Here is a 24,808-nt window from a genome sequence, read left to right as displayed (position 1 = left end):
TTAAATAAACATTTGTGCCAACAAGCCTGCCACTTTTGTGTCCTGCGTCTCCTTCTGCAACCTTATAGTGTCAAGAAATATCACATAAACTAAAAGTGATTAATTTCCTGAACGCCTTCTGATGATTTTTTTTCTCCAAATACTGCAATTCACCCCATTTTTGTGGGTCAAGTTTATATTTTTACTTGGCAATGAGCATTTTATAATTTACTTCTGCCATTCTTACAGAAGAGGGAAGATTGATGGCTTTAATGAAAAAAGCAATCGAGACAGTTTTCTTTTCAGCAAGGCATGCATCATCAAACCAGACATCTCTTTGTGTGTGCCTAGCCAGGTAAACCATGTGCTCTGTGTGAGAAGTCCAACATTACTTTACTAAGCTCAAACTGTGTGTTCTGATGATTTCTCTTGTTTGGACCCATGCCCTCACAATAGTCTCATATCTGGTTGTCAGTAGATGTAATATTCAAGTAGCCTTAACTAAGTGGAGTAGCATGAGGCAAAGGAGACTGTTTTCATGGTAAACTGGAGTAGAGGTGAAGTTGTTGAAGTAGAAGAAGCAGCACTGAAGTCATCCTGACAAATATACCTATTGTGAATCTTAATCCTATAACTAATGAAATGACACCAAGAACTATGTTTAACTGACAGTGGAAGAAATTGTATTTCTTATGAACTGTGGCAAATCTTCGTGGATTACTAAAAGTGGTGACAAAGCATTGTGGCTAGGATTACCATTGGTGCTGTTCTGAGAAAGTGGAAAGTCCATATTTCATCAAGGAGAAAAGATTTGCTATTGTTGGAACTTTGGTTAACAAAACTTTACTTTGACATTGAAAGATCAAGAACTGATTTGACACTGTCTTACCTACAAGGATTTCATTATTCCTTTCTTTGGTTGAACGTTGGTACCGAAGTACTTAGAATCCTGGGGACGGGAACACCCCCACTGCCCAGGTTATTGAGAGGTTATCAAGAAACTGTGATGTTGTTTATGGTATTTGAATTGCCATATATTTTCTTTGTGTATTTGTTGTTCAGTGTGAGTGCCAGACATCCTGTGTTAAGAGGGTTTCCCTTTAGCTTTGGTTAGGCAGGGAAATCCTCAGCAGAGTACGAACAGTAAGGCATTTTTACTTCATTAATTCTTTAATAAAATGGCATGTTTTGATCAAACAGTTGCCCGACTTGCATTACAAACCCCTCACAGCTCCGACACCAACATTTTGCTGTGTGTCTTTTAGTAAAGGAGCAGAGGAGTCAAGGATGGCTGGTGGGTCATATGCACTAGATTTACTTTATCAGCTACTGACTCTTGAGCATCATTATATCCATCACCCCTGCATCCAGGGTGACAAAGAGAATCGGCACTAAGATGACTCCAGATGCTCATGGCATTCTCTGCGATTCCCTCTGTGCCATGGGCACTGTGACGAATCCATTGGAATTTGTGATGAATCCATCGGATTCATCACAAATTCCCCAGCATTATCTTCTCCCGTGTGGCTAGGACACAGCAGTCACTACCTGATCCAGACCCTGGGGGGGCGCTTACATGAGGGAGGATCACTTGGGAGGAGACAACTGCCATGAAGATGTCAGGACTTCATTGGATGAGACATGGTTATCCCCCATTTTCCCATGGAAAAGACCCCCTAATACCGAATACCTGAATGGCTTATTGCCATGCATCTGTTCCCCCGACCCCACTTTAGGGAAAGTACAGAAACCTTTTCCCAACATCCTTTAGGCCAAAGTCCCATCCCTGGTCTAAAAAGTAAAAGGTCAGAGAAAACCTGTTCAGTTCCAATTCCCCTTCATATAGAACTGATCTTTCATATGGAACCATTGAGAGAGATTCTACAAATACTATACATCAGTTGACATCAATGGATTCCAATTCCCACAACCACCTAAGCACTGGGACGAGGAGGATGAAGGGAATTATGCAGAGAAGGAGCTTCAAGCTCAATGAGCCTGCTAGTTTTGAGAAAGCACCTGTGCGCGGGACATTTAAAGATGGAAACCAAACTATGAGAGGCTGATCAGGAGAAGACGCTCCATCTCCATTGGAGGAGTTTGGAAGCTGGAGACACGAGTTGGTGTGGCAGCGCCAAGGGGCTCACCACCAACAAGGGAAAGTATCATTGCACAAGCATACTGTGCCGAGAAATGCCAGGAGCCAAGAGACGATTACTGGGTGTTTGGCAGCTGAAGGAAGCAACATTACCCTCACTGAAGGCAAGCAGGAGTGCAGGAGCAGAGCCGCAAGAGAAGCTGGAGGGACAAAGCAGTCCAGAGTGGAAGGCAGGTGGCAGAGCTATGCCGGTAAAGCGCAAACTGGACCGAAGATGCCACACAGAGGCGGTGAGTCAGCCCAAGCGAGGTGGAGAGCCCGGGGCTTACAGTTTGAACATTGTAAAGCCGCAGAGACAGCAACAATAAGAAGATTGTTTGGGAGTTAAAAGAGCAGAGTACAAATACAACCCCTAATGATATATGAGTGCTTGGAATACAGATATGGGGAAAACTGAAAAAGAACATTAAAACTAGATATATTTAACTGAAGATGATATATGAAATTTTGGATGGAAAGAAAAACTGTTTTTCCATCTTTGCGCAATTAACAGCATTGCTGGCAAGGTCCTTCTCCCTCCCTCTGGTTTCCCCTGCCCCCCTGGCGCCCCGTATGCCCAAGAGGATCTGGACTGGAGTTCCCACCTCCTCCCGTACTTCTTCCCAGAAAGCTCGAATCTTAGGGCACTTCCACCAAATATGCTCTGCCGTGCCTGCCATCCCGCATCCCATCCAGCACTCCCACGATACTGAGGGGTATATCCTATGTAGCCGGTCAGGGGTGTAATGCCACTCAAATAAAATCTTGTACCATGCCTCTTGTAATTGGGAAGCTTTGGCCAATTTGGGTATTCTCCACAATCCTTCCCATTCCAGCCTACCTATTTCTCGCCCCAAGACATGTTCCCATTCCCGCATATAAGCCCAAGGAGTTCCTGCATTTGCTGCACGCAAACTTTTGTAAATGTTGGAGATAAGCCCTTTCGTGCCATCATTAGTGAGAAGGAATTTCTCAAATTGGGTTGGATCTCGAGTAGCCGCCAATCTGACCTCCGGGTGTAATACCCAGTGACGTATCTGCGCATATTGGAATCTGTCACCCTCTTGTATAGCAAATTCCCTCTTACAATCGCTAAATGATAACACTTCCCCACCCCGGAACATGTCACACAATTTCCTGCAGCCTCCTTCCCACCATTTTGCAAATGCCCCTCTCTCCAAACCCGGGGTGAAAGTCTTTAACCAAAAACATGACAACTTTGTGTCCGGCTTCCCTTTTTGTACCCTCACAGCGCCCTGTAGGACCATAATCTCTGCACTATTGACGCACTGAGATGAGGGCCACTATTGCAGTCATTGATTCCGGAGTGTGCGGAGTGTGTTGTCCCAACAGGTGTGCCAAAAAGGTCTGCCATCTCTGTGGCACTGCTACTCTAGGCTTATATTTAGCTCATGCTTGTTTCCAGGGATACACTGTACTGGCTTGGTATGTTTTTGTCGAAGTGCAAGTCATGCAGCAAAAGTGATTATGAGGTAAAAAAAAAAATACGACAGCTAGTAACACTAAGAAACCATGACAGATGACACGCTATAAGGAGCACTCTTGTAGTTACTGTCTGTTCACTTTCTGCATTCTCTGAACTGGTCCATGCATGGTCCGTCACTGTCTTTCACATGTTCTATGAATCCACCACCATTTCCTATAATTTCTTCAAAATTCCTAGAGTGAATATAGTGTGTAAGGGGCATCTGTATCCAGCCAAAGTATACATACTATTAGAGGCGAGTCCCTGAATGCTCACACCAGGGAATACAACCCGCTAGGGAAGAACGGCCCAGTCAATCTTGTAAGGATAATACGTTTTAATCTCACACAGATATGAAATCAACAGCAAAGACCTCTGCTAAGAACGTTCTGCCGTAAGAGGGTACAAGCCATAGTGACTCAATACATACAGTAAAAACCTGCGCAGCTGATTGGTGTGCGCCTGTACAAGATCTGCCTGCCGCATAAGGCATGCCATGTCATTGGTTCTAGCCCAGTCCGCCTGTCTTCCATCACCTGGTTGCTGCAGAGATCTTCACACCGACAAAGGTCAAAGAACAAATCAGCTATACTCCTAAAACAATGCTACTTTAGCATTATACTGTGCACCTGGCAGGCCTTGAGACTGACACAAAGGAGGCTCTGGGGCAGTCAAACCTTCACTCATACATTACATTCACTCCCTTCCGCGCCATCCGGCTCCACAGTCTCTACACTCGTTTTGAACTATAATTTATCCCTCTCAGCACCTTGCAATACAAATCAAACGATTGTCGCGCAAAAGACGGCCACTGTCCGTCCTCTTTGAACATTTCTGGACTTGTTACTTTGGGGTTGGTGGTCAAAGGACACCTGTTTAGTCAGGTATATGGGCTAGAACTCGTGGTCGCCTGGGGATGGGCCAGGTCATGCTTTGGGCAGTGTGAGATAACATGCACATCGGGCACCAGTCTATGATTGCAGCCTTGTAGGGCACATTACTTGTGGATAGGAAAACATCTTTGCACCACTGTTCGAACAGGCATCGTCTCTAAACTATGGTTACTAACATCTACACAAAATGCACTAACATCTATAGAAACAGTCTTGCTCGCACTTTGGGCTACACTATTTGGGTTGATTCTATTGGGGTGGGGTCCTACCACTGCCCCTCCTCCCCCCTGATCCATCATAGTGTTTTGAATACTGCTCACCTTACAAAGCGCTTGGGGGGGGGGGCTGGTAGGGGGGACAGGGTCACTACCTTCACAACACTATCCTCCTCTTTCCGTTGCCACTACCTCGATGCAGCGCTCACTGATCTACATAATAAAAGAAAAAAGGCAAACAACTTGCTCTTAGGCATGTCAATGCAAGTATCACATGAGTCATGTGAAATTTTCAAGTTTATTTTAAAACAAACAATATGATTTGATACGAAGAGTTAAACTGTTTCTCAAACAATAAATGTCCGATGCATCTTGTGCATATTTCAATTCTTTCTGTTCTGGAGAAGTACAGTCCTGTAAATAAACAATGAAAATAAATTCTTAAAAATATTAATTGAACATTCAAAAGAAGATACAATATTCCTGCTAATAGTAAATAATGTCCATCTTTTGTGACAAAACTGCTTTCCTTGCCTGTCAGGAGGGGGGAGGGAGTCCGCCCCGCACCAACAAACTTAGGGAGTGCCCCAACAACCACAACACCGGCCGCAGTCAGCGGGACGTTGCGGATGAAGCGTAAGCCAGTGCAGCATCCCTCAAGAAAGTCTGTGGCCTACCTTGTGCCCCACCACCACTAAACCACCAGGGATTCTATTTTTATTGAATCAAGGCATCCATGAAGGCCACAATAAACCCACTAAAGCACCAAGGATGTTTTAATAATGAAAGAAAGACGTCACAAAGGGGCCCACTACACCATCAGGGATATTTGGGGCAAGCTTAGGCCTACAGAAAGGCTTGATCCTTGACCCCATCAGGGTCCATGTCAGAAAGGGGCGGGGCTTACAAGCCCTCCCATGGCCTGCCCATGGCCTGCCCATGTCACACCCCCTGGAGCCAAGTAGGTGATTTGGTAAGTTAAGTTAGCCAATCCTGTGAGGGGTTAGGGTAAATATGCAAGTATGTTTGACTACCTGATGGTGGGTTAGTTGGGTGAGGACAGGAGGTGGTGGGGGACGTTTGGGAGACCCCAGGAGGCAAGAGCAAAAAAAGTGTGGAGGCTATTACAAGGAGGGGTCTGTGGAGTTTTGTGTGTGTGACAGTGGAGAGTGTTAGAAATAGAGGTTGAGTAGTAGTAGTGGAGTGGTAGTGGCAGTGGTAGTGGCAGAGGTAGCGGGTGTGAGTTGAGACAGTAGGGGTGTAGCGAATAAGTAGAATAAGCAGTAGAGAGGTAGTTTGTAGTAGAGGGCGGTAACAAGCACTAGTGAATAGAAGAGACTGACAGTAGTAGGAGGTAGTAATGGGATGGTGTTAATAACGGAGTAGGAATGGTAGTAGAGGAAAAGTAGGAGCAACAGGGGAGTGGGAGCATAGGAGTAGCTAGTGGTAAGAGTAGCGAGAGAGGTTTCATAACTGGAGAATCGGAGGAGACAAGGAAGTAGAGTGAGATGGAAGAGAAGTAGAGGGGTAGCTGGAGGTGGAAAGGTCGAGTGAGAGATCAGAGGGACAGTGACATGGTGGGAGGAGCACCTCTGAAGAGACCAGTATAGTGAAGGATCAGGTAGGGGCGGGTGTGACAGAAGTGAGTGACACCGGGCGGAAGTAGGCACCATCCCTACCTGACCAAGACTAAGCAGGTTAGGTTAGGGAAAGCGTAGAAAACCCCCAGGGAGTGAGACAGCCCTCAAATCAGGGAAAGCCACTATTAACCTAAGTCAGAAGCAAACAGACCAGTGTTACTGTTGACTTGTACTAACATCCCAGTAAGGATATCTGGCCTAGGGAGGTGGGGAAGTTTAGATAAACAGGGACAGCCCTACCGCCAATTCCCCTAAGGACCCGCTTAGCCCGGATGACTACCTGAAAGTCCCTGGCCCAAGTTAATTGTAAAGATCCAATAAACACCATTGGGCTTGCCATTCAAGTCAGTGTGCATTTGTGGCGGATGACCCGGTCATACTTTCACGGAACAATGTACATCCACTCCAGTTCCAAATCTGCATCTGGAAATGTCCTCTTGATGTCCACTAAAAGTGTTAGTCCCTTTTCTATGCTAAATGCACATATCTATGAACACTTAATCAGGCTGTCTTATAATGCACTCCAGCACCATAGGTCTTTTCTTGTGGTTCCAACAATTGGATACACACTTATTGACCAGTCTGTTTTCTACTGGAATCCATGACATACAGCATTTTGTCCACCTTAATTTTAAAACAGCTAGTAACACTACTACTTTTTCTACTGATCAATTTCGCCTTATCTTATGTCATTTGATATTTGTACTATTGGAAAAGTCAGTGTACACGGGCTAATGTGCGTAAAGGAAGACATTTTCAGAGTGTAAATATATTATGATGAATATTTTAACTAAATGTATTATAGCTAGCAGCTCCCGGCAGAACATATGCCGTTCTAGCATATCTTAAAGATCAAAATCGGTGGGTAATTCATAGGGTTACTTCTGTCCCCCTTCTTCAATATCAGAATTACCACCAATTGCTTCCAGAAAGGGGGTGTAGTTCCTTGTCACTTATTAATGGTCACTGAAAAAAGTGTTAAATGTATAGGTAACTACCTTCTTTTGAATTTGAAAGGCATATTTGTATCAGATTGAATGAGAGGTATGTGCGGTATAAAAACGGTATCTAGGTTCGATTGATTACACAGGCCTCTAGGATGTGTCTTTGTCGACCCGTAATTGTCAACCTTGTTCCATTGCAGAGTCCCTGTGATGGCATAAGATTGGGTAGTAGCAGTATTGCAACACCTACTTCCAGTTTAAGCTAGTGAGGAGGTATTCGACCGACAGCGTTTCACTCTTTAGAGACTGAAACGTTGAGCCAGTAATTAACTTTTAATTGACACTGGAACCGCTGTGTCCTGTGTGAAGAGAAATGAGGGTGGAAAGGAGTAACTTGAAATTATTCCAAATGTTTACGATAGTGGAAGATGAAGGTGACTGTTTAGAACCGTGCTCATTCTGTTTGGTAAAATGATAGCAGTTGAATTGGAAAGGCACAAAAGGTGCATTTTGCCATTTGGACAGCAGAGGGCAACCTAACACTGATAAATTACATCAGCTGAGTACGGAAACATACCTAAGTGTTTTATATTTATCACACGGCATGCGTTAGCCGGCGTGTAGTTATGGTTAATTTGCTCAACCAATAGGAAGAGCACTTTTTGGGAGGCTTGAAACCTTGACTTTCCCTTCCCACTCCCCCATATGAATCCCCCTGAAACTTTGCAAAAAGAGTATATGGCCCGTCAGATGGATTCTGCATAGTTTGGTAAGGTTTTGTGAAGGGGGACAAAGCAATAGCGGGGTATGCAAAATGTGTTGTTTTTTCCCCATAGACGCAATGGAAACAAAATGTTTTTCACACCTACAGCCCAAACCGCTGGACGGATTTTTATAAAATTTGTGGCAGGAGCGGTGGCTTGGTCCTGAAAGTGTGCTTTTGTAAATTTGGTGTAAATCCGTCCAGTTTTCTTTTTGTTTTTAAATAGCCAAAAAGGTACCAGAAAATTAGTGATATCTGGGTTTGGTCCGTGGACTCTCTTCCCTATTCGGTCTGCGGATGGGCCTCCGATTGCCCCAGAGAGCAGTGTGATGTCGGCGGACATTGAAAGCACCCGCTGATTGGATGGTGAAAAGCGTGAGGTGCGTCAAAGTTTTGGAAATGCCCGCCATGTTGAATTCGCTGACAGCCATCGTTGTCCGCGAACATGGCAGTGAAAACATATTAAAAAACAACATTGCACTTGTCATACTAATGAAACAATCTCTGGGGAGGTGAAGGGTGATTAGGATGGGATGGGATATGGCCTTCAAAAGCCAAATAAACTGGTGTTTTTTTAACTCTAGTGTCCGCAAACAGTCCGGATGTCTGGGGCAGTCCTGTGATGTCTCTGAATATCTGAGCTGTTCAGGGACATCTATGCCTATTTCGGCATTACATGGTTGGGGAAAAGCAGTTTTGGATGACTTATAACTTTGATGCCACTCAATGAAACTGCATGACATTTTTTATTTCATTCTAGTCCTGACTCTGAATGGTTCTACAAAGTGTGGTGTTGTTTTGTCAAGAGGGAACACAAATAGGAGGTGGGCAAACATTTTAAAGGCTTATAAAAGTGGTGCCATTTGATGAATCTGCACAACATTTTACAAAAAGATTTTAGACCTAGATATGAATGTTTGTGGGATTTTGTGACGAGGGAACAAAATTAGATTATTTTTGAAAGGCTGATAAATGTGGTGCCGTTTGCTGTATGTGGACAAATGTTTTAGAAAGATTATAGACCCACCCTTGAATGTGTGTGCAATGTCTGAATGGATTTTGACAAGTGCGGGCTAAGTTATATGTCTATTTTATATAAATACATTTTGACACTTAAAGAAATAAAACATGGGCAGATTTGCAGCAAATTCGTGCAAGGAGCATTTGCAAGGACGAGAAAGCATGGTTTTGCAAATGTGTCTGTTTATTTTTGGAAAAGTGTGATAATGTAGGTACATAAAAATAGTGATATACCTTTGGTGACTGAGGCATAGCCTGTGGCCATGGGCAGTGGCCAGATTGTCCGAGTCAAAGGCATGACGCGGACAATCTGCCGACTGTTCATGACCACGAGGAACCAGCAATGGGGTTAAAGTGGGCATGGCCACCAGTGACTGGCTATGTGGTAAAGTATTTCGAAATTGGGATAGGTTTGGATGGGAAAAAAAAAAGAATCTACTCGTGTTGAAGTGCTGGATGGGATTACAGCAAATATGCACGAGGAGGGTCAGCAAGAACTTCAAAGCTTGGTTTTGCAAATATGTCCTGGGTTTTATTTTTGTAAGTGTGAAAATGTAAGTACACAACACAGTGATATAACATTGGTGTCTGGGCAATGGGCCTGGCCGTCAGCAAGGAGATATGTGTACTGTAATTTGCTTATTGGGGCATGCGGCATGGCCAAAGCGGTAGGTTTGAATGGGAAAGATATTCTGCTTGCGGTTACAGCCTGAAGTGGTGGACTAGATCAAAACAAACTTGCACAACAAGCATTAACAAGGTCCTGAAAGCATGTATTTAGAAATAGGTGTTTTATTGTTCCAAAGTGTAAGAATGTAAGTAGAAAAACCAGTGATATACATTTGGTGTCTGGCCCTCAGCAAACGCAAATGTGTACTCTGATTTGCTTATTGAGGAATGTGGCATGGCTGAATCCCATGCCCCAGGGATTCGGAGACCGGCCATAGCTGCAAGCCATGAGCACTGGCCATTGGTTACATTATTAGGGTATAGTGGACACTGAACTAGAATGCAGGGGAGGTGCAGTGAATAATAGGGGTTGTTTGGTTTGGCTGGGGTCATGGTGGAGCCTTATGGCATAGGGAATTGAATGATGATTTCCATCCCTGCTGATAACAGACATAAGTATGTGTTGCAAAAAATATATGTTTCTTAAAAGGTGCTTTATAGTTCTTTTATGTATGTGGAGAGTGGCCCATCTAATGTTCGGTTTTAAAGCGTGGGAACATTAATTATGATCAATTATGTGGTGCAGGTTTCCTGAAATGACGTGGATGATGCGTATTGGAAATTGCATGAGCATTACAAAAAAAAATGCTTAGGGCTCAATGGGATTTTGTGAAGAGCGGGCAAAATTAGAGGGGTGTCTCACCATTTTTAGATGGTTTATACATTTTTTGCCGTTTGACGAATGTGGAGAAATGTTTTCAGAAAGATTATAGACTCCACATTAAATGTTTGTGCAAAGTCTGAATGGATTTTGTGAAGCGGCGGCTAAGTCATGACTATTGTATGTACGTACATTTTCACAGTTTTGAAAAAATAAAACATCGGCGGATTTCCAGCAAATGTGTGTAAGGAGAATTAGCAAGGACCTGAACGCATGATTATTTTTTGACAAGTGTCATAATGTCATAGTGTTTGTTTCTGTGGTTACACTTAATAGGGGCAGTAGCTTAGCTGTGAATAAAAGCATTCCAGATGTTGCTTGTGTTAGCTTCGCACGTAAAATCCTGCAATTCATTGGCTGATGCGGTAGCTGCGGCTACAAACAATATGCACCTTTGTGTATGGAATAACAAAGCCCTTGAAATTCAAGGAAAACAACTTTAGTTTCAGGGATGCTAAGGTGATAACTTAATGCAACAAAACCATGGAAATTCAGCTAAAGCCACCTTAACTTCGAGCTCCTCGTTGCGCAGACTATGACCACAATGATGACATCACAGATCACATGCATCGCTGTTTTCCTCAGCGACGGGGTGCACTTCTCTATAGAAGGAATGGAGAAACGTTGTTGGTTGTTTGACATTTGAAAATAGAATGGAGGTCTGTTCAATCCAGATAAGCATACAGTTTTATTGAATTTCAAAACATGAATGGAGAGCTTAAAAATCTGTCAAAAAAAACGTGTGCCTCTTTTTTTTTTCTTTTTTTTTTTTAGGTATTAGCTCCCAAGCAGCAAGCTAAGCTGTCAGAAAACATCAAAAACACCAGATTCGCCAGCTATAAGCGCTTCATGCTCAATATTTCCCGCAATCCTTTTGCTGCATAAGTCAAATTGCTCATTGCGATAAAAATAGGAAAACCGCAAGGCAATGAACTGCGTAGGGAAAAAAATGCATTCACTAACAAGGTCACCCTGTGAAATGTGACCTCAGTTGTATTTGTAATGGAGGAAACAGCACATTACATTGCTCATATTGGAAAACGGAACTGTAGCCGAATACGCTTTGTGAAAACGTTGGACCCCCCCCGCCCCCAGCTTCATTTATAGGTAACGTTCTCTTGTCATACAATGAAAACTATTTTCCAGGATTAGTTGACGTGTCAGGCAGCAATACCTTTTAGCATATCATTCCACAGAAATGACAGAGCTACACTACTGACTGCCCTATTAGCAAAAGGTTACTTCTTGAAAAGAAGGTTTCGATTTCGGTAGCGAACATTTATTTAAGAACGTGTTATATTAAAGCACACACTCATTGTTAATTTAGTAAAGCAATACGTGTCAAAGCATGTAGGTCAAACGCACCTTTTGCATCAGATAGAAAACAGCTTACACAAAACTTGAAGGATGTGTAAACATCTGAAGACGCACAGAGAACCGACACTCTATTTTTAGGCATTAACTGCTGCTCAAGAAATACACATTTGAAAAAACTGATTGACACTTGATCTCGCCAATATCCAGATTACAATATGGAACAGTGGAGGAGCTAACTGCATGCTTTAGTTGGAATATTTAAAGTGACTATCAGGCCTGGAGAATAATAAAACAGCTTGTACAGATTGCTATTTTAGGCCACTAATGGTCCAAACCCATAAGAAACCGCAATTATGCAATGCGTGTGAATTAAGGAACATAGTTCACAGGTATGATATTAATCCTGTGAATTACCAGGTTTGAAACCACTGCTGTCTGTACACATACCTGTGAACTGTTTTCCACCATAACTTATGTAGCACCGCTTCATACCAGATTCTTAATTTTCCTTATGCACTGTGACGGTAGGTATCATTATTAGCCAATGTAATCGTACTCAAATTATCAACCTCATAGATTTAAAGATTGTGTGCGTATACTATATGTATACATAAAACCTGGAAAAGAATACCTCTTTTAACGTGCGGTTAAGGTTATTATTGTACGTATAAAAAGTAAAGTGTACACTCTTTGGAACGTCCACACTAGGGTCACTATAGCCAGACCAAAGGAACGATTTAACGGATATTAAATAAATACAGTCAGTCAATAACAAATCACCCTTGACCCACTACACTTCTTCACAAATCTCATTTTAACTAGAACACTCTCTTTCCCGATGGCCAAAATATCCTTTCCGTGCCCAGAACCAACCAACCCAGGGGGGTTGATGTGGGAGCTCATCTTTCCGGAGTGGGTCTCTACCTCGGTCATTCGTACGCAGGCCTACACCTCCTTCGAATGCTTGGTCCACAGGCTCGTTATCTCTCCTGGCCTTTCTCTGACTGTGGCCACCATCTATAGGCCACCTGGCCAGGCTGCCCTCTTCCTCTCAGAGTGGGTTGACCTTCCAGCTTCTCCTCCTCCGAGACCTCAGCATCCACCTGAATGCTTCGGATCCCTCCTCTGGACTCTTCAGCAACCTCTGTGACTCTCTCTCTCTCTATTCTACACTCTGATCCAACACACAATGCCGGACACACCTTGGATGTTCTTATCGCCTCAGACATCCTTCTCTCCAACCCTCTCACTACTCCTCTCTCTTAGACTGACCACTTTATTTCCTCTCACCTGACACTGTCCCCCAGGTGAAGCCCACCCCAGCACTGCCACCTGCCTTCTCGGTCATTCGGCCCATGAAGCGTGTCAGTGGATGCCTTTGCATTGACCTTCTCTGCTCCTTCTACTCCTGCGGCTGACTCGCACCCTGACACAGCCCTCTCTAATCTGCATCTTGCCATTTCCAACACTCTGGACATCCTTGCCCCTGCCATGAGAATTCGTCTGAAGCCTACCTCAAAGTGCAACTCTTGGTAGGACTCCGACCTCGTCGACCAGAAACACAAGTGTAGAGTGGCTGAGAGGAAGTGGATGGCTTCGGGTGCATCCTCTGACAAACTGGCCTGCCGCCTGCTCCAAAGGCAATACAGACTCTCTGTCCTGACCAAGAAGAGAGTCCACATACAAGCCCGCATCTCTGCGGCCTCTCATTCCGCAGCCGAACTCTTAAAATCTGCAAAAAAGCAGTCAATACTTCTGCACTCTCCACCTCTCCTGTTCCCTCCCAGGCCCACTGTACTGCCCTGACTTCTCACTTCACTAGTAAAACTAGTAGGAAAACAATAGAGCTTTGCTAGCTGCAGCTAGCATCAACTCCAGGCTTGACTACTGTAATGGGCTCCTGGACGGCACCACGCAAGCATCTGTCAGGAAATTGCAAGTAGCTCAGAACGGGGCAGTTAGAGCCACCTGTGGCATCAGACGGCGGAGCATGTTTCGGATGCCAGGAGAGGGCTGCACTGGCTGCCGATTCAGCAGAGGATTTGTTTCAAATCTTCCTGCACGATCTATAAATGCCTTGCAGGAAATGCTCCTACTTGCATCAAATCCCAAATTAACAGACCGCTGTGTAGGCGTGCACTGCAATCCAACGACAGACCTACCTGCGCAACCTCGTACCAAAGAGGTTTGATGACCTGAGCTTTAGTGCATGGGGTCCAAGAGTTTGGAATAATCTCCCTTTGGTAATTAGGCAACTACCCTTGCAGGCACAGTTTTAAAAAAGCCCTCAAAACCTACTTATTTGATGGGAGGTTTCTAAGCTTGCCCCTGCCTTTACACCATTCTGGTTTTATTCCTCTTGCTCCTCAATGTATCTCTCTTTTCTGTTTTATGTCTGTATAGTCTTGTAATGCCCTCAGGCTTGCGGGCGAGTTGGCGCTCTATACAAATATTATAGAATAGAACTAAAACCCAGAATATCTTGTCCTCGCTGTCCTCTCCCTCTACCACTCTCGGCTCCCCTCTGGCCGCCTCTCCCTCTCCTGCTCCTATATCCTCTTTCAATCCTCTTTCACTCCGATCACACCCGACAATGTTTCTAGACAAGTCCGATCTATGAAAGTGTCATCCAAACGGGTGCGGCTGTGCTCCTCCAAAACCATCAAGGATCACACTGACACCCTTGATCCATCCTTGGCGGATTTCTGCAATCCCTTTCTCCACTGGTGCTTTCCCCTCTCTCCTCAGGCACTGCCCTCCTTAAAAAAAAAAATTACTTCTGCGAATCCTACATGTCCAGCTAACTATCAGCTGATCTCATCTCTCCTTTCCTGGGCAAGCATCTGGGAAAGCTGGCCAACCCCCAGCTTACTCTCCAAACTGAAACTGTTGGTTGTCTCCATGACCACCAGTCTGGCTTCAGAGCAGCCAGAGGCACGGAAACTGCTCTCCTGAACACACAATCCTGTCCTTGGTACTCGTGATATGAAGTTATTGCTAAACATGCAGCACTTCCTCAGAATAGAGATCGCAAAGTCATACCTTGTCCCGAATTTGTGAAATCCGTAGTCCCTGAGAAAGGTCCTGCACTGGCCCCCTTCCTGGAAATGCACCGTGCAAGATTCTGAGATAGTAGCCTCCTGGTATAAAGGCTTCGGCTGTGGTTCTGCATAAAGGAAAGGCAGGGCCAATTAAGTGGCAGAAAAGCTGCAGACTCAGCAATCCTGTCTTGGAACACAAAACCCTCCACACCTCGAGGCAACTAAGCGAGGTAGTCCCAAGAGGCGGGGCCAGGCTTTAGAAACTGAGGAGATCTCCTAATTAGAGAAATATGATTTTCTGCAACATTTAGACCCTTTAGAATTGGTATATTAAAAAGTAAAAACATTACAAAAAAAAGTTTAAAAAGGAAAAAAAGAAAGGGAAAAAAAAGCCTACTCAGGTCAAACATTTTTCTTTTGCTGATTTTACAATTAGCACCTCACGTCTGCATGCTATGTTTTTACATATTACCAGGTGCCTTATTGTTATGAGAGGTTTCATAGAAAGAAATCCTGATGCATAGAATACCCATTTATTCTGGAATCGATCTTAATTCATCTATACTCGAACGCTGTTCCATTAAATATTTATATTGAACCCATTCGGATCACTGTGTATACGTACAATCAACTTTTGTATTTGTATTAAGAGTTGCTCTTTATTACGTAGTGGGTCATCTCATTGTACCTGTTGTAGTACTAGCCATTTGGACTGTTCTGGATTAAGCTCTTCTTCAAGGGAGTGCTTTACAGTAGGGGCCTCTGCTACTCATTTTATTAAGCAGCTTTTACGCTCCATCATCCTGCTTTTGACGTTCCTTTCTGTTTTTCCAACACACTTCAAGCCGCAGGGGCATTGGATCATATAAACTACCATTTTAGAATAGCAGTTAGTAAAACTGCGCAATTGACATTTCTTCTGAAGTCCTACATCTATTTTGACTCCCCTCAGTCTTTGGACACGAATAACAATTACTGCAAAGGTAAGGTCCCCTTACCTTCGGTAGTCCCCACATTAGTAATAAAGTCAGGTCATTAATCGGCTGGCTTTTAAGATTATTCCTAACTTTTATATCTCTGATATTCCTGCTCCTTTTAAAAGCAAAGCAAGGTTGTGGGATCTTTGTCCACTGTTAAGAGTAGTCAAATCTTTCCTTTATCACATTTTTGATCTTACACACACAATACAATTTTCTTTTTTTGTGTTCTCATCCTGCGTGTTTACGTTCCAAGAGAGCCTGTCTGTTGTTGTTCCAGGCTAGTTTAGCCAACTGTCTGAGACTCTTCTCTCCATAACCTCCGTCGTAACTTGCAGATCAATTGATTAGCCACTTTCTTATGCGTGTTTTGGGAACTGCCATTTCTTTTGATTCTTAGAAATTGCCCAAATAGCAAATTCTCCTTGAGACCGTTAGGATGATTTTTTAGGCAGTAAAGCATTTCGGTCTGTTGTCTTACGGTACGGTTTTACTTTGAGAGTGCCTTCATGTGGATATATATTAAGATCTAAGAAGTTAATATGATCCACAGTAATCTACGATGTAAATTGCATATGTCTCTTTTGTGTATTTAATGAAGCGTTTCCACTCTTAAGATATTACTTATGAAAGGGTTGTTCTCATTATACATCACTCTTTCTTCAAAAAGATTCATACAGGTTTGCTGCGCTGGGTTCTACCGTGGCCCCCATAGTAGTCCCTTGTATCCGTTTATAAAGCCCTTCCTGAAATTGGAAGTAATTTTCTGTTAACCCAAAATCCACACACCAGTAAATCAATTCCTTCGGTGCGTGAATCATTTCTGTTTCTAGAGTAGTGCTTATAAACTCTAAGGTAGCCTGTTGGGGAATGTTAGTGTACAAAGAGACTATATCAAGAATTATCAAAAAGTTGGAATCTTTAATAAAAGCAGGGTTCGAAATTGAGATTCAATGAGCAGGGTCTAAAACCAGCTCCTGGGTGTCTGGCATTACCCTGTAGGCAGGAGCAACCGCAGGGGAACCAGGAGCTACCAGAGATGCTCTTTTAACTTTGTCAATTTTGTATGAACCATTGTGTTTAAATGTGTTCCAATTATTCTTTATTAACATTCTCAAATACTCAAAATTAATGTCACATTTATTTTTACATTTTTTTAAAATTTGATTTGGATAATACAATCATCTTTTCAAATACACAAAACGAATTTATAAATACAATATATACAACAATTTACAATGTATAGACAAATACACAAAATAGATTAACGAACAAGGAAAACAAAAGACAAGAGACATACAATTGTCACTGATGCCAAATGCATCATTATCAGTAAAAATAAAGATATTCGATTTCAACCACCTTGACTAACCAAATCCAACTAGGTACATTGACCTACTGCACTTATCCAAAAAAGATTTGCAAAATTCATGAAGCTCCAGTTTATGTCAATGGATTGGAGTACCTACGTTTGCATGATCCCTTCATCAGAAAGACATTTTGGAAAGATTGCGTCTAGAAAGTGCACTATTGCCACACGCATACCCAATTTAGGATTATTGGATATATCATGCCAAATGCTATCCATTGCAATGTCGCTATATCTATATATCTATTCAGAAGACATTTTTTAAAATGATTTTTCCTTTGGATGGATAACATAGGACAATACATTATACAATGTTCTAGAGTTTCTCTTTCTGACTTATCAGCAGTAATTAAGTTCTTTCGGAATTAAATTGCGCCTAGCCATGACCTCTCTTGTGGGCCACAGATTTAATCGAAACCTCAGAAATTGGTGGCAAATATAAGGACACGGGCATCTTATTAAATATACCGCCGCCTCACAGAGTGCTTTATGTCCAAAAACGCGGATGTCAAAGTTCTTTATTTTTGGCATAGCCTTCGATTTTCTATCCAGTCATATAAATTTAATTTTTGTTTATCTGGTGATGGATTAAGTAGTAGCAAATTCAGAGTGATGGATGCATCGGCTAATACATCCAAAATAGAATTACACCATAATTTTGTGAAAGAGTGTTCCCGTGCCAAGAGGTGCTGAGCCATGATGCCCAAAGACCCGGCGGAGGATATTCCTAAAATGGATTTCCTGAACAAGGCACACATCCTCCATTTGATTTGGGAATTTGTCACATCTGCATGTTTGGAAGGCACCAGCATGCCCTAGGAGCCAAAGGTAGCTCCTGGTAGCTGTTGGTTTGAAGCCAACAGGCTCTCCTATGCTAAGCAGGAGATAAATAGCTCTGAGCTGCCCTCAAATTCGAACTCTGTAAAAGGCCCGTTTTCTAGTATTTTAATTATGTGTGTCATATCTTTTACATAAGATTTCAAGCCTGGGATATACTGAGCTAATAGTTCCAAGACGGAAGCCACTCCCGATGCTATGGGACGGCCCGTGGCAGTCTCGTAGGCATCATTGGGAGCATGTAAAACACTGGTATACAGGGACTCTTTTGTACCAAAACAAATCAGCCTCTTGGTCAGAAATCCAACTGTTGTTTTATGCCCGTATTATCCCTAATTGTAGGGTCTCTTGTGGCTTAGAAGTAGGATCTGTGAGGAGTCAGACATGGGAGATGAACACATTGGTGGAGCTTTAGCACAAATCACCATTTATTAAATAATAAAGCGTGAGACAAACCCCTATCTTTCCCTATCCAACAAACTAAGGCTAAAGGAAAGTTACCTCAAGTCCAAAGATATCTGTCCCTCATACTTATACATACAACAAAACCATACAGGAATTATTTAGCCGTTTAAACGCCACAAAATAACACATGCAAACATCCAAGTTCTAAACGGAATATATTGTGACCAAGGTTGGATCCCCTTCCACCAAAGTTCAGTTTCAGAAAAGTTATTTTCTCTAGCCAAGTTACACTCCAAATAGGATACACAGTTATTTGTTTCCCTCTTAAGACAATTGTTAAAGTTTTCACAACTTTCTGGTTAGAAAACCAAAAAGGTTTGCTCGCCAGACATCAAGTTGAAAGGGTTTCTTCTTCACAAGCAACACTATTTCAGATTGGTTCATTCACGAAGTTATACTTCAGTCAGGATAGTTGTCACTTCTTTTCCACCACAACATTCACCACATTCCCAGTACAACAAATAATCTTCTTCCAGATCCACTTGCCTACCAGTACCAAGCACTACATGTCCTTTTCCTGGGGTACTCGCTTGCCAGGATAAAAACCTGTACTACTACAATGTGCACTTCGTGGTGAGGTTTGTTCCAAACTTTACACACTTAAATCCTCACTGAGGAAAGTTGAACCATCAACTGCTTCGTGGGTAAGTCTTTTGACTTGCAACACACCTGGTTTACAACTTCTTCCACAAACATAATGCACAAGAGTATAGTGATTCTTGTATTGATCTGTTGGCCACTGGCAAATGCAGATTACAGTTCTCTCCCACCATTGACCATTCTACAAGGAGGGCTTGACTTTTCTCCTGCAATCTGTGATGTCTTTTTACACAATGTATTGGCTGCTGGTGATGTAGTTCACAACTTTGTTCTGAAATGTAACTTGTTCTGGTACTGCGACACTTAAATTGCATTGACCCACTCTCAACTTTCTTTGGTCTTGGCAATACAGGTTATAATGTCCCCTTGTTGAATATCCCTGTAAGGGATCACTGCGACAAGGCAGCTGATATAACCAAAATTCTAGTCTTTATTGACTTTTGAACAGCTTCAAAATATAGCAGAAAAAAAATAAAATTAATCTTTTCAGTCAGGCTTCCAAGTACTCCTTCTTAGTGCCTGTAAGCTTCCTTCTGGAATATGGACTAAATCTGGGCTTAGTCCTCGTAAGCCCAACGGTAAGAGGCTCCTGCTGCTTCGCTTCCCAGTTGGTTGTGCAAAGAAGTGGAAAATTCACCCTTAGTCCGACATCACTCTCTGGTTTATATAGGAGCTGGTCACTTCTGGGCCATTCAGAGTCCTTTACCCAGCTAAGCCTTGATAAACCCCCCAAAACTCCACCCCCTTCCTTCCTTGAGGCCGTTCGCCATGATGCACTCCACCCGCGTGCCGTGAGGTAAGGATTCTGGTGTGTATTGGGGCTTTGTTGTTCCTTGTGTTGGGGAGTGTTACACTTGACTTTTAATTGTCTTTCTTGCGGCAATTCATATGGGTTCTCCGCCCTTCCCCGAGTGTGGTTTTGTGTCGGCATGCCGTCCTGATAGCACCCAGACCTTCCTTTCTCTGCCGCATGCGATGCCGCTGGTCACATTCCTCACAGGGGCTGCATGCCGACATCACGAAACCCGGATCTCTCTCTTGTCGCGGCGCACAGGGCAGGCTCTGGCCGTCTCCCTCCTTGTTCGCCTGGGTCCTGACCACAGCCGCGCTCTTGATCCCCAATCTCCTCCCTCCCCTGTGCGCCCAATCTCCTCCCTCCTCTGTGCGCAATCACCTGTGCAGTCACCCGCAGCCGGCTCTGGTTCAAAATGGGAAGCGTGCGAGCCGCAGTCGGCACCCCACCACGTCTCCACCTCAGAGTCCACCTCCTCCTTCCTCACAGCCCCTTCCTCCGACTTCAAGCCGTCACAATCCCTCTTTAGAAAAATGATATCCCCTTGATTTCATCAGTGCCTCTTTGGCCTGCATATGCAGGTTACATTATTCCCCTTTTGGATATTTCCCTTCTTGGAAGATGTATTCACTTTGCTGGAATATTTCCCCCTTTTGGTTTGGGCAATGCGGGTTGCAATTTTCTATTCAATATCTCCCTCTTGGGAGATTACATTCACTTTGTTTCAATTTAAAGGTTTGGTATTGAAAAGGTATATTTCTACACAGCGGTCTACTTTGGAGCACCCCAGGGTCAAGCCAACTCACCAGTATGTCCTAGAGTCTCCGTCTGACTCGCTGCTACTGCTTCTTTGCTTGTCAGGACTTCCCTGTCTTTTGACAGCTACAGTGAACCTTCTGATGCTCAAGAAGGCTGTCAGTGGGGTTTACACAGCTCCACACTCTCCATTGAAAACCTCTCATCGGGGTGAGATACAGTACATGGAGAGCTTCTCTCCCCTGTCGGACAGCTAGCCTTGCCACCGCCTCCCACTGTGCCTCCTCTGCATCCTTCAGGCAACCCAACCTCTATCACGTTCTCTGCACGGCATCCCACTACCTGGAAAGCGACGCGCCAACCTCCGATTCCTCCTGCTGCTTCTTCTGCTCCTGCTGCTTCTCCTTCTCCTTTATGGGCCACACCTAGAGGGCCTTTAATTGCCTAAAGGTCCCGTTCAGGTGTGGGTCATTATAACCACTAGAACATTTATAACTCTAGACCCCTCTTCTTCGTCTCAGTACTAAGAACATAATGTTCTTAGTTGCTTTTACTACATTTAATCCACTTTGTCTGGATGATTTATTGGAGGTATTTTTAAAGAGAGCTTTGAAAGGAAGTAATGGTTTTCTCTGGGGTTTATAATGCACACAAAAGGTAGAATCAGAACTACTAAGAGTAGTTGCATTAAGTCCCTGTCCTTTATATACACCATTTTCACGTTTAAAGGGAGGAGTCTCATACTTGGCATCTTGGGTAAGCTCAGGAGGTAAGGCCCTACTGCGGCAACATGCCATTAAATACTCAGGTATAATAAAAACCTCATCCTCAGAAGAGGATAAATACTGTGTCTCTCCTGACAGTCAGCACATTCCCTTGATAGCCTGCTCCTCCCATGTGATCATCCCCCCTGATACCACCCCCGGGGTTAGGAACCGGTAGGTTAGCCTTTCCCTGGCCACCTGGGAGGAGACTTTAGGCTGGGATTATGTGATGACTCAGGAGGATTCATCACAGATCTTCATGTATCTTTATGTATGATGTAGAGTCATCTAACGGTCTATTGCATTCATTTATATAATCCTGTCTGTTCTAGGCCACTATTCCTCCTCCCAGGTCGGCTTTTCTAATCATTATCGAATTGTTAGCTACGCTTCGTAGCACTTCTTCCTCTCCTTTCGTTAAATTATGGAAAACCCGCCTTGGTCTTTCGTCCAAATTTCCAATATCTTTCAAGACCCTATTCTGAAAGACTAATGATTCAGATATTTTAGCATCATAAATGTTTGTAATTAATCTCTAAAACTAAACGGGTCATGTACTTGTGTGACGACAAAACCGAATCCCTCACTCAACACCGTAATCTCTTGGCTACTTAGTGTATACTGAGACAAGTTCCCTAACAAGGACACCCACTTCTCGTCATTTCCGGGTCCAATTTTGCCCGTTGCTCCATTCGTCCTTGACCTCAGTCTAAAAAGGCCTATGTCGGGGGCGCTGTCGAGCAATATGGCGGGTTAGATGCAGATCAGTCTAGCCCCGCTCCGGCGTGCTATTCGGGTGGCGCAGCAGCGGTCCCACTGAACACACCAGGTTGCCTTAGATCTTCTGATGTGGCAAGGAGGCATGCAGGTCCGGATACCGGCAACCCCATTTGACGGGCGGGTGCAACCACAGCAGTAAGGCCAAGAGTGGAGGGAGGCTCGCCGGGGTCCCGGATCTCAATAAGGCAGCAGAAAGGGAGACAGAAAACCGCAGCAACAGGAAAACAGGCCAGGGAGAAGGGGAAGAAGACCGCCTTGCAAGCAAAGATGGACACTTTCACAGTCCCCCTCCCCGAGGGGGACCATGAGTGGAGGGGAGGAAGGAGCAGCTTGCAGGGGAGTGTACCGGGACATCACCATCCTTGAATGAGCTCCTGCAAGCAATTAAAGACTCCAAGACCTCGCTGGAAAGGAAGGTTTAGTTTAATTGGAAGGTGGAAGCGGTTGGAGCGGATGTCAGCTCCCTAGGATCTGTATAAAATGTCGGCCAGAGTGGGGGAAACGGAAAATAGAATCTCGGCAGTGGAGAACTCAATACGGCCCATGCAGAAAGATCTCCAGGAGCTCAAACAGAGGACCAAACTCCTGGAAGTGAGAGCGGAGGACGCAGAGGGAAGGGCCCGTTGCAATAATATCAGGGTCTTGGGCCTACTAGAGAAAACGGAGGGCCCCTCCATGGAGCTCTATCTGGAGAAGTGGTCAGAATGGATGGGTTCATCAGGACCTTCAAAGTTCTTCTCCTTGGCGCAGGCCCACAAAGTCCCGAGTAGGGCAACCAAGGGAGCCCACCCTCGGTCTGTGATTTTGCTGCAACTCCCATAAGCAAATTGAAGGAAAAATGGGAAAGGGACTTGGGAGAAATTGAGGAGGATTGGGTGGGGGTATTTGGGTCAGCAAGGGAAGCGGGCGTCTCGAACAAGTTGAGACTAGTTCAGTTAAAGGTCACCCATAGAGTCAGGTTACACAGGATGGGGATGGCGACTGATCCCAATTGTCTTAAGTGTGGGGAGGAGGCAGGCGGGTGCCTTTCTTCACACTATATAGACTTGCCCTAGACTACAGTGGTTTTGGGGGAGGGAACAGGAATCAGTGGGAGAGGCAGTGGGGAAACTGATACCAAACTAAGTTTCTGTTTGATGCATATATAGGGGGGAGGGGGGCGCGCGTTTTTCAACCTGACTGGAGGGAATGGACCATTGTCGCGAGATGGAGCAACGGAGAGAAAGCGGCTGCCCCCACAAACATGAGCAAATCTGGGTGAAGTAGTTGGAGATCAATGAATGAAGGAGGGGTGGGCGGCAAGTCATACAGGAGGTGGGGAGGATGCCTCTGGATGTTGTTCTGTACCCATTGTTTAAAAAAAAAAAAAAGTTAAAAAAAAGGTTATAAAAAATAACCTTTTCTTCCACATCGGCTCCTATTTCTGTGAGATTTGTTGGATGCTATATGCTTGTTTCTTGTTCCCTAAAAGTAGCTGCTGCTTGCTCGGTGACAGCCTGTAATTGCAGATGTATGTATTGGAAAACATCTGCACACATGCATTTATTTAAGTAACTATTTTGAGATGCACATTTCCTTTCAAGGTGTAACACGAAAAAAAGTTCTGAATAATTTCCACATTATGTAATGGGTAAATATTGAGATCATAAATTTAGGGGCCAAAATTAAGATTGCAAAAGCAGGAGCTAAACACAGCTCCTGGGTATCCAGTATTAACCAGTGACCAGAAACTACCAATGGGGAACGAGGAGCTAGTGCATAGAACTCCACACATGTAACTTCCACTTAAGATGCAAACGTATCCTTTTGACTATTATTTATGACCACTTGAGCTTTAAATGCTGTAAAGACGTGTACTAATGTGCATTTATAAATTGCCAGAAAAGCAAGGAGTTAAATTCACATAGATGGGCTTGTTTGGCATCACTTGGCCTGAGGAGCTAAAGGTATCTCTAGTAGTTGTTGCTATCAAGTTAATCAGGGGCTTGTAGGCTACAAGTAGGAGCAAAATAGCTCCAAGCTCCCCTCAATTTGGAACACTGTTAATCAATAACAAATCTAAATATTTCCATTAGACTAAACAAATGTTCATCTCCAGTCTCTTTTTATTCTGCGAAAATAAAATATTAAACTTGATGCTGCAATCCAAACATCTTCATTCAGATTGATTTCTCAGCACTGAATATTTTAGACTTTTTTCCATCCAAAACAGTAGATCCTTTAGGGTCCTTTATCTACAGCAATCTCATTCCAACCTCGAGACGTGAATAAAGTGAATGTTAAGTAACCATTTGGTGCCCTTTTTTTTTTTAAAGGAATCCTGTGACCCACATGTTAGAGACTCTTGGCATGTTCTCTACAAATTCACTTGTCTCAGAATTCAGGCTGTGGGAGCAAAACACTGTATACAAAACAGGACCTCCAAATAAAACACAAGAAGCTAAAAAGCAAAAGCCTGAAATAGAATTTTGATCACAGGAAGAGAAACACCAGCAAGATTAAGGAAAGTTTAAACATAAAACACTCTTCTCACTGAACAAGGAGAGAAGAATAGGCAATTTCAGCTAACATGCCACCCCGTAGCCATCCCTAGTGGTTCACCCACAGTTCAGAGTCATGCATTATGGATATGCAAAGGAGCT

The 24,808-nt window shown here is 43.7% G+C and overlaps 1 protein-coding gene across 4 annotated transcripts in view; it reads right to left on the bottom strand.

The window, feature by feature from the left end:
• The window catches only part of KIDINS220 (kinase D interacting substrate 220), a 1,499,978-nt gene that overhangs the window by 1,393,125 nt on the left and 82,045 nt on the right, over nt 1–24,808 (bottom strand). The window lies entirely within an intron of this gene.

Source organism: Ambystoma mexicanum, chromosome 4p, assembly GCF_040938575.1.
Source record: "Ambystoma mexicanum isolate Mex_15411 chromosome 4p, UKY_AmexF1_1, whole genome shotgun sequence".
Lineage (NCBI taxonomy): Eukaryota > Metazoa > Chordata > Amphibia > Caudata > Ambystomatidae > Ambystoma > Ambystoma mexicanum.
This window is presented reverse-complemented; position numbering and strand designations above follow the sequence as displayed.